This window comes from Castor canadensis, chromosome 18, assembly GCF_047511655.1.
Source record: "Castor canadensis chromosome 18, mCasCan1.hap1v2, whole genome shotgun sequence".
Classification (NCBI taxonomy): domain Eukaryota; kingdom Metazoa; phylum Chordata; class Mammalia; order Rodentia; family Castoridae; genus Castor; species Castor canadensis.
This window is the reverse complement of record NC_133403.1, coordinates 29,195,823-29,207,805: the sequence shown is the minus strand read 5'-3', so window position 1 is coordinate 29,207,805 and position 11,983 is coordinate 29,195,823.

The window sequence follows — 11,983 nt, the reverse complement described above, 5'->3', positions numbered from 1 at the left end:
AAACAAAATCATGAAAGGGCAGCCAACACCAAACCATGCCACAAGAGAAGAAAAGGCAAGAAAGTAGAGAGTAACATCTATTTAGCTGTATGCAATCAAACTGTTAAACAACTAAGACAACTAAATGAAAGAAATCACCACATACCTATCAATACTAACACTGAATGTTAATGGGCTTAATTTCCCCCATCAAAACACACTGTTTGACAAAGTGGATTAAAAAGGAAGATCCAACAATTTGTTGCTTACAGGAGACTCATCTCATCAACAGAAACAAGCATAGACTTAGAGTGAAAGACTGGAAGATTTACCAAGCCAATGGTCCTCGAAAACAGGCAGGAGTAGCAATACTTATCTCAGACAAGTTAGACTTCAAACCTACATTGATCAAATGAGATAAAGAAGGATAGTCCATACTAATAAAAGAGGAAATCCACCAAAAGGAAATAACAATTATCAACCTATATGCACCCAATGTCACTACACCCAATTTCATCAAAAATACCCTGAAGGACCTAAAAGCGTACATTAACTCCAGCACAGTGGTCATGGGAGATTTTAATAACCCCCTATCATCAATAGATAAGTCATCCAAACAAAAAATCAATAATGAAATTCTAGATCTAAATCATACCATAGATCAACTGGACCTAGCTGATGTCTACAGAATATTTCATCTGACTTCTATACAATATACATTCTTCTCAGTAGCCCATGGAACCTTCTCCAAAATTGATCATATCCTAGGGCACAAAGCAAGCCTCAGCAAATATAAGAAAATAGAAATAATACCATGCATTCTATCTGATCCCAATACATTAAAACTAGAAATCAACAACAAAAATAATAGCAAAAACATGCAAACAATTGGAAACTGAACCACACATTGCTCAATGATCAATGGATCATCAATGAAATAAAAGAGGAAATTAAAAGGTTCCTGGGAGTTAATGAAAATGAAAATACGACCTACCAGAGCCTATGTGACACAGCTAAGGCAGTCGTGAGAGGACAGTTTATAACCATGAGTGCATATATTAAAAGGACAGAAAGATCTCAAGTCAATGACCTAATGCTACATCTCAAACTCCTAGAAAAACAAGAACAAGCAAGTTCCAAAACAAGCAGAAGGAGCGAAATAATAAAAATAAGGGCCAAAATTAATGAAATAGAAACAAAAAAAACATACAAAGAATCAATGAAACAAAAAGCTGGCTCTTTGAAAAAATATACAAGATTGACAGACCCCTGACAAACCTGACTAAAATGAGGAGAGAAAAAACCCAAATCAGTAAAATCAGAAATGCAAAAGGGGAGATAACAACAAACACCAAGGAAATCATCAGAGACTACTTTGAGAGCCTATATTCTAATAAATTTGAAAATCTTGAAGAAATGGACAAATTACTAGATATAAGCATTCAAAATTAAACAGAGATGATATCAATCACGTGAATAGTTCTGTAACACAAAATGAAATTAAAGCAATAATAAAGAGTCTGCCAAAAAAGAAAAGTCCAGGACCTGATGGATTCACTGCTGAATTGTCAGATCTTTAAAGAAGAACTAATATCAACTGTCCTTAGGTTTTCCATGAAATAGAAAGGGAAGGAACACTGTCTAACTCATTTTATGAAGCCAGTATTATACTCATCCCAAAACCAGACAAAGTCACATCCAAAAAGGAGAACTATAGGCCAATCTTCTTATTGAACATCGATGCAAAAATCCTCAACAAAATAATGGCAAAGTGAATCCAACAACATTTCAGAAAGATCATTCACCACAACAAAGTCAGCTTCATCCCAGGGATGCAGGGGTGGTTCAACATATGCAAATCTATAAATGTAATACAGCACATCAATAGAAGCAAAGACAAAAACCACTTGAGCATCTCAATAGATGCAGAAAAAGCCTTTGATAAGATCCAACACCATTTCATGATAAAAGCTCTAAGAAAACTAGGAATAGAAGGAATGTACCTTAACATTGTAAAGGCTAACAAAAGATGTGAATGACCTCTACAAGGAGAGCTACAAACCCCTGAAGATAGAGATTGAGGAAGACTACAGAAGGTGGAAAGATCTCCAGTGCTCATGGATTGGTAGAATCAACATAGTAAAAATTGCTATACTACGAAAAGCAATCTACATGTTTAATGTAATTCCCATCAAAATTCCAATGACATTCATCACAGAGACTAAAAAAATCTACCCTAAAATTTCATTTGGAAACACAAGAGACCTCAAATAGCCAAGGCAATACTCAGCAAAAAGAGCAATGCTGGAGGTATATCACAGTACCCGACTTCAAACAATATTATAAAGGAATATACTTAAAACAGCATGGTACTGGCACAAAAACAGACATGAAGACCAGTGGAACAGAATAGAGGACCCAGCTAAGAATCCGCACAACTATACCCATCTTATTTTTGACAAAGGTGCCAAAAATATACAATGGAGAAAAGACATCCTCTTTAACAAATGTTGCTGGGAAAACTGGTTATCCATCTGCAAGAAATTAGATCCATGTCTATCACCCTGTACTAGTATCAACTCAAAATGGATGAAGGACCATAATATCAGACCCAAAACTCTGAAGTTAGTACAGGAAAGAGCAGGAAACACTTTGGATGTAATAGGTATAGGCAAGGACTTCCTCAATAGAACCCCAGCAACCCAGCAACTAAGAGAAAGAATGGACAAATGGGACTTCATAAAATTAAAAAGCTTCTGCACAACAAAAGAAATGATCTCTAAACTAAAGCGACCACCCACAGAGTGGGAGAAAATATTTTCCAGCTATACATCAGACAAAGGACTGATAGCCAGAATACACAGGTTATCAGAATATACAGAATATACAAAAAGCTAAACTCTCCCCAAATCAATGAACCAATAAAGAAATGGGCAACTGAACTAAACAGAACTTTCTTAAAAGAAGAAATTCAAATGGCCTAACAACACATGAAAAAATGCTCACTATCTCTAGCCACAAAGGAAATGCAAATCAAAACCAAACTAAGATTACACCTCACCCCTGTTAGAATAACAATCATCAAAAACCTACAAACAACAGGTATTAACAAGGATGTGGGGGGAAAGGAACCCTCGTACACTGGTGGTAGGAATGTAAGCTACTGCATCTACTCTGGAAAACAATATGGAGGCTTCTTAAAAATCTAAACATAGGTCTGCCATATGACCCAGCAATCCCACTCTTGGGGATATACCCAAATTATTTAGACTCAGGTTACTCCATAGAGACTTGCACACCCATGTTTATTGCAGCACTATTCACAATAGCCAAGTCATGGAAACAGCCAAGATGCCCCACTACAGATGAATGGATTAAGAAAATGTGGTATTTATACACAATGGAGTTTTACTTAGCCATGAAGAAGAATAAAATCTTATCATTCACAAGTAAATGGATGGAACTGGAGAACATCATTCTGAGTGAAATTAGCCATATTCAGAAGACCAAAAATCATATCTCCTCCCTCATTTGTGGACTTTAGATCTAGGGCAAATGCAGCAATGTTGTTGGACTTGGTCACACGCTAAGGGGAGAGCACATACAAGAGGTATGGAGATAGGTAGGAAACCCAAAACTTGAAAGTGTTTGATGTCTCCACTGCAGAGGAACTAATACAGTAACCTTAAAATGACAGAGGTCAATATAGGAAGGTGACTAGGAAGTAGTGAAGAGGTCAGGTAGAGATGAAATCAATTCAGGTTGTAACACACTTGTGCATGGAAGTAATGCTAGGACTCTCTCTGTATAGCTGTCCTTATCTCAACTAGCAAAAACTCTGTCTTTCTTACTATGCTTATGTCTTCCTCTTCAACAAAATTAAAGATAAGGGCAGAACAGGCTCTGCCTGAAAGCGAGGTATGGGGTACAGGGGGGAGATATGCCCCAAACAATGCATGCACATATAAATATATGAATAAAAAAAAGAAAATATTCTGGGGAAAAAAAGATCTGTCAACAGATCTTGGTTCTTCAACGTGAGACTGATAGTTTGTGCCTATTTTATGCAAGGCCTAAGCCTCAGATACCCCTCTCGTTGGAGCCCAAGTTAAACAGGATGAGGATCTTCCAGTAAAAGAGCCTGGGAAACATTTCCTTCTTTCATGTTGTAGAATGATCCTTTGTCCTTACATTCACTGGAGATCCTCTTGAGGGACGACAAAGCAATTTTTGCTCCTACAATTCAGCTAATGGTATCCAGAGTGTCCTCAATAGATATTCAGATGTCCCATGTGGATGCCAGGTGCTGCCAGTTGTCTAGCCCAGAGGAGGTCTGATGGCCAAATGGTAAGGTACCAGAAAGAAAAAACAAAGCAAAGGTAAAAAGCAAACATTAAAATCTGTAGCTCAAATTTTTCCCTAAGGTAAAGCAATGCTTTGGAATTGTTTCTCCGTGGACTACTGAGAATGTACAGAAATTACAAGGAGCAATTGATATTCTAGTAAAATCCCAGTCAAGAAAATGCCTTTGGGGCAAGTAAAATAAATGATAAATGACATACAAGATAATGAAACAGATCCTTGTCACATTCAGAGAGAAACCCTGTGTCTTGGGGAGAAAGAGAAAACAATGCATTGACTCAAAGTGAGTATGAGTCCTGGCAGAGTGGCTCAAGTGGTAGAGTACCTGCCAAACAAGTGAGAGACCCTGATTTCATCCTCTAGTTTGCCAAAATAAAAAGGGAGAGATATGAGGAGCCATAGATATGACACCATCCAAACTGACCAGGTAAAAATCACCCAACATTTGAGAAATAATAGACATCTTGGCAAGCATTGTTTCCATTTTCCCTGCCATATGAACAAACAGACTTCATTCAACAAAATTCCTAGGCACACTGACAACAGGAAAGATTGCAAGTGTTACATGGGACATTACTGTGCTCAATGAAGGCTAAATTGGGGTTATAGGAGAGAGTGGGTGATAGTGGGGAATCACTACTGTTACTGCTTTAAAGCCTGTAATGCTCTACTTGCTCAGAGATTAATCCTATGATGTTTTTCTACAAAGGTTTTATAACAATGAAGGGCCAACGTTTATTAATTGATATTAAAATATACATGCAAGAGAGAAAAATATTTTTTCACATGGAATTAAGAGCAAATATATTTACAAAACAGTCTTGTTCTCAACAAAATCGTTTTACAAGAGAGTGAGGTTAAGTGCTGAGCACTTCTGAGTCCCAAAATTGTCAGTTGCTCTCCTCACTGATGACTCTATAAGTCTCTGCAGCATAGACAGGGAGACAGAAAGACCAGGAAAGTGGGGCTGGCTTGGAGGACCAGAAGATGCTTCAACCCTGGAATTTGACACTAGGCCATGAATGACCCAGGATTCAGGATCACAGCACACCAAGGCCTGCCTTGTTTCCCTATGCTAAGGGTGGAAAGGGAGTCTCCAGTAACTCCCCTGGACCTTCACCTGGTCAGTCTTCATGGGCTGCTTCCCTTACAATGAACCTGAAGTAACCAAAACTGTGCTCTAAGACTATGGGATACAGAAAGTGTGTCCTATACACCTGGGTCCCATGAAGAAAGGAGGTTTGATGACAGAATGGAAAGCCAGGGTCTACCCCTGCCGTCTCTACCCACTATATCATCCATCCTGAGACACTGTGTTTTTTTAAGCATTTCCTAAATTTATTTTTCCATGTGCTTGAATCAATTACAATTGTTGGAAGTGATTTAATTCCCATTGTATAACAAAGAATTTTCAGTAAAAGTAGACGTTTTGAATTTCATAGAGAAGAAAAGTATCTTGATATTACCTGGAATTTTTTTTGTGGTACTAGGGTTTGAACTCAGGGCCTATACCTTGAGCCAATCCACCAGCCCTTTTTGTGATGGGTTTTTTGAGGTAGAGTCTCACAGACTATTTGCCGAGGCTGGCTTTGTACCGCCATCCTCCTGGTGTCTGCCTCCTGAGTAACTAGGATTATAGGCATGAGCCACCAGTGCCTGGCCTTACTTGGATTTTTTATTAATGAAATTTCATTTCATATTTTTGAACCATTTGATTTATATTTCCATGAATTGTCTCAAAATTATTTGTTCAGCTTTCTATTTCTCAATCATTTGAAGGTATTCTGATATGTTCTGTACTAATCATTTGAGTGTTACATCCATAAATATCCTATTTATAATTCCTATTCTATTCTTTTAACTCCTTCATTTTTTACATAATTATTTCAAATTTGAATGTACTCAGACTTTTATATTTTCCTAAAAATCTTTCTCTACTTGTAGACATACAAAGATTCTCCTATACTTGCATCTTAATCTTGTGCTGTATAAATCAGAGATTTTATTTTTTAATATTGAATCAAATGTCCCAGTCTGTCATTTCCTCACTTTTCTCTTAGTCATGTTATCCTACAGAAGATGCCTTCTCCTAGACTCTTTAGATCTGCTGATCGTTTCATCTACTTTGAGCTAACTACACACTGTCCTTGTTACACAAATTTCTTTTTCTTTTTGGCAGCTCCAGGGGTTGAATTCAGGGCCTCACATTTGCTAGGCAGGCACTCTACCACTTGAACCATGCCCCCAGCCCTTTTCCTTTAGTAATTGTTTGGATAGGGTCTGTGTTTTTGCCCAGAGCTTCAATTCTTTCTACATATGCCTCCTGGGTAGCTGGAGGACAGGTATGAACCACCATGCCCAGCTTGTTTGCTGAGATGGGGTCTTGCTAACTGCAGAGGCTGGATTCAAAGTATATTCTCTCAATCTCTTCTTTCTATATTGCTAGGTTTAGAGGCCTGAGCCACCATACCCAGACCTTACATTAACTGCTAATGTTTTAGTATCTGTGAAGTAATTGCCTTGCATTTTTGTTCTTCAGTACATTCTGGACTATTCAAAGTCTATGACCTTCAAATATAAATTTTAAAATTAATTAACCAAATTCATGTTTGGTTGCATTCTTAAACTTTATTTTTTATAAGTATAAATTTTTTGTTGTGCTGGGTGATGGTATATCATCCTTGAATTCACCCCTCCACTGCTCTCCTTTATCTTCCTTCCCAGCATTCCTGGAATGGTTTCAAAAGGTATCGTTTTTGCATTTACATACATGAGTACACAGTATTTGCACTGTATTCACTCATTCTCCCTTTCCCCTCCACTTGCCCCTCCCACAGGTACCAAAAACCCCCACAGGCAAGATCAGTTCCGCCCACATATTCTTTCATTTTGTAGAAGAAAAATATGACATTTTGCTTGTTTGTGATGAAGGTAGCTATACAGGGAGTTTCCTTGTGATGTTTCCATGTATATATGTGTATATGCATTCTTCAACTTTAAGATCAATTTAAAATATATTAATGATTTTAATGTTTTGCTTCTCTTAACCATAAACATTGTACATCTTCTATTTTAATCTTCTCTTAAATTGTTAATAAAGCTTTTTTTATTATTTTGCTGGGTGGGGGTATATTGAGGCCTTTCCAAAGGTTCTTACAATATATCAAATATATCATACTTGAACTCACCCCCTCTACCATTCTGAGACACTGTTGTTAATCGTGGAATGCTACTTCTAGCACGTTTCTTTCCCTAAGAAATATGATTATCTCTCTAATCCCACAATCGAAGCTGACTTGTGCCTGGTGATTGTTCAAAAAAATCATTTGAGCCGGGCATCACTGGCTCATGCCTGTAATCCTAGCTACTCAAGAAGCAGAGATCAGGAGGATCATGGCTCGAAGCTAGCCCAGGCAAACAGTTCCTTGAGACCCTATCTCAAAAAAACCCCATAACAAAAAAGGGCTGGTGGAGTGGCTCAAGGTATAAGCCCTGAGTTCAAGCCCTAGAACTGACAAAAATGTCATTTGAGCAGTTGGTGGATCTCATTGGTAGAATGAATATATGTACACATGGGACTTTTTGTTCATTCATAGTTCTGCTACAAAACAGATGTTTTCTCTTCTTCTGGCTTTTTTCTGGATTTTCATCTTTTTCATTGATCTCAGCAGTTCAAATACAATCTTTTGAGCTATCAAAGAATTGCTATTTATCTTACTTGATGACCTGTAAGTTATCTGGCTCTGTGGTATGGTGTGTCTCAAAAATTATTTTATCCATGATTACCTCAAATACTGATTCTCCCCCACCCCTTTCTTCTCCTCATGAAATTGACTTTACAACGATATCACATCTCTTACAATTATATCCTTATTCTTGTACTAAATTATACATCTTGGGAGACTGCAATATACTTAGCATCCAAACAACAAAGTGACGTGGACGAATGTATTTTTTCTAATGAATTAAACTTTTGCTGCTCTAAAACAAAGTTTATTTAGCATTCACTATCTTAGTCATTTAGGTGTGTCTTCTCTGTAGCATTTAGAATTCCATGGAATGATAAAAGCTCTAAGAAAACTAGGAATAGAAGGAAAGTTCCTCAACATTATAAAAGCTATATATGACAAACCTACAGCCAGCATTATACTTAACGGAGAAAAACTAAAACCATTCCCTCTAAAATCAGGAACCAGACAAGGATGCCCACTCTCTCCACTCCTATTCAACATAGTACTGGAATTCCTAGCCAGAGCAATTAGGCAAGAAGAAGGAATAAAAGGAATACAAATAGGTAAAGAAACTGTCAAAATATCCCTATTTGCAGACGACATGATCCTATACCTTAAAGACCCAAAAAATTCTACTCAGAAACTTCTAGACATCATCAATAGCTATAGCAAGGTAGCAGGATATAAAATCAACATAGAAAAATCATTAACATTTCTATACACTAACAATGAGCAAATGGAAAAAGAATGTATGAAAGCAATTCCATTTACAATAGCCTCAAAAAAAATCAAATACCTGGGTGTAAACCTAACAAAAGATGTGAAAGACCTCTACAAGGAAAACTATACACTTCTGAAGAAAGAGATTGAGGAAGACTATAGAAAGTGGAGAGATCTCCCATGCTCATGGATTGGTAGAATCAACATAGTAAAAATGTCGATACTCCCTAAAGTAGTCTACATGTTTAATGCAATTCCCATCAAAATTCCAATGACATTCATTAAACAGATTGAAAAATCTACTGTGAAATTTATATGGAAACACAAGAGGCCATGAATAGCCAAGGCAATACTCAGTCAAAAGAACAATGCAGGAGGTATCACAATACCTGACTTCAAACTATATTACAAAGCAATAACAATAAAAACAGCATGGTACTAGCACAAAAACAGACATGAAGACCAGTGGAACAGAATAGAGGACCCAGATATGAAGCCACACAACTATAAGCAACTTATCTTTGACAAAGGAGCTAAAAATATACGATGGAGAAATAGCAGCCTCTTCAACAAAAACTGCTGGGAAAACTGGTTAGCAGTCTGCAAAAAACTGAAACTAGATCCATGTATATCACCCTATACCAAGATTAACTCAAAATGGATCAAGGATCTTAATATCAGACCCTGAACTCTTAAGTTGATACAAGAAAGAGTAGGAAATACTCTGGAGTTAGTAGGTATAGGTAAGAACTTTCTCAATGAAACCCCAGCAGCACAGCAACTAAGAGATAGCATAGATAAATGGGACCTCATAAAACTAAAAAGCTTCTGTTCATCAAAAGAAATGGTCTCTAAACTGAAGAGAACACCCACAGAGTGGTAGAAAATATTTGCCAACTATACATCAGGCAAAGGACTGATAACCAGAATATACAGGGAACTTAAAAAACTAAATTCTCCCAAAACTAATGAACCAATAAAGAAATGGGCACGTGAACTAAACAGAACTTTCTCAAAAGAAGAAATTCAAATGGCCAAAAAACACATGAAAAAATGCTCACCATCTCTAGCAATAAAGGAAATGCAAATTAAAACCACGCTAAGATTCCACCTCACCCCCGTTAGAATAGCCATCATCAGCAACACCACCAACAACAGGTGTTGGCGAGGATGCGGGGAAAAAGGAACCCTCTTACACTGTTGGTGGGAATGTAAACTAGTACAACCACTGGAAAAAAATTTGGAGGCTACTTAAAAAGCTGGACATCGATCTACCATTTGATCCAGCAATACCACTCTTGGGGATATACCCAAAAGACTGTTACTCCAGAGGCACCTGCACATCCATGTTTATTGTGGCACTATTCACAATAGCCAAGTTATGGAAACAGCCAAGATGCCCCAGCACTGACGAATGGATTAAGAAAATGTGGTATCTATACACAATGGAATTTTATGCAGCCATGAAGAAGAACGAAATGTTATCATTCGCTGGTAAATGGATGGAATTGGAGAACATCAATTCAGAACATCATTCTGAGTGAGGTTAGCCTGGCCCAAAAGACCAAAAATCGTATGTTCTCCCTCATATGTGGACATTAGTTCAAGGGCAAACACAACAAGGGGATTGGACTATGAGCACATGATAAAAGCGAGAGCACACAAGGAAGGGGTGAGGATAGCTAGCATTTGTTGCCATTAACGCAGAGAAACTAAAGCAGATACCTTAAAGCAACTGAGGCCAATAGGAAAAGGGGAACAGGTACTAGAGAAAAGGTTAGATCAAAAAGAATTAACCTAGAAGGTAACACCCACGCACAGGAAATCAATGTGAGTCAATGCCCTGTATAGCTATCCTTATCTCAACCAGCAAAAACCCTTGTTCCTTCCTATTATTGCTTATACTCTCTCTACAACAAAATTAGAAATAAGGGCAAAATAGTTTCTGCTGGGTATTGGAGCGGGGAGAGGGAGGAGGCGGAGTGGGTGGTAAGGGAGGGGGTGGGGGCAGGAGGGAGAAATGAACCAAGCCTTGTATGCACATATGAATAATAAAAGAAAAATGAAAAAAAAAAGAATTCCATGGAAAGGAAGGCAAATCCAAAGTCACCTTGATAAAGATTAACTTGCAATGCAGAGGTCAGGGTTGTAGTGAGATATTTTAATCATAAATAAAATACTAAAAAAAATTTTAGTGTTTTCTTTTAGAAATTTCCTGATGTCTTAGATCATGACTTTTGCTTGTTCTCAGAGATTTTCTGATTTTCCTATCACCTTGTCATCTTTTGTCTATCCTGCCCTCATTTACTGAGAAAGACTGGTTACTTTTAATAATAAAAAGAATTACACAGGGTCAAAAATCCATCTTATCAAGGCTGCTTCCTGGGAAGTGGGCCTTAGCTGCCATCACCTTCTGTTTTATAATTAAGCAGGATGGTACATGTAACTTTTCTGTAGCAGTTTTATTCAGTGCTCAGAACCAATTTCTTGTTAGACATGACCCATACACTGCCTTACATTTCCTCAGCTTAAAGCTTAGGTTTACCTGTGACCTAACATTTTTTCCACTCAAGCACTTAAGGCCCTAAACCATAGTCCTTTTAAGGCTCCTATCACCTATGCCTAACAATTCCCCCTTTATGGACTTGTATACCTGAAATCTTTTAGGGAATGGAAATGAAAGTTAGTCTTTGGCTGTTTCCTACTGATATGGTGCATATCCCTGACTCAAGAGTCTCTTGTCCTTGCTCTGTTGATGGTGTCAGCCAGTATCCCAGGTTATGGATGATCCAGGGTCCCCTGCAGAAGATGATGTCTATAGAAGATCTTCATTGGTGATAGTAGTGTTTGAGGAGATGGAGCCATAAACTTGGTGTTGGGTTAAGGTATTTCAGGCTACCCTGTTTTTGCAGTACAGACTGTCCATCATCTTTACATCAGAGTTTAGTGCAGTTGGACTTTGTGCTGTATCCTTTGTAGTTTTATAAATTAAAGATGAGAGGCAACAAATTGCGTAAAACTCGGTCCAATAAAGAAGAGACAATCTAGCTTTCTCCAGTAGTTACAGAAATTGTGGGTGGTTGAATAGCAATTCTCTCAGTTTGGGAGGTAGACCAGCATAGGTTTTACTATCAGGTAACCATGCTCATGAACCCTTTCTTTCAATCTCTTATCTTTAGTTGTTTGGCAAT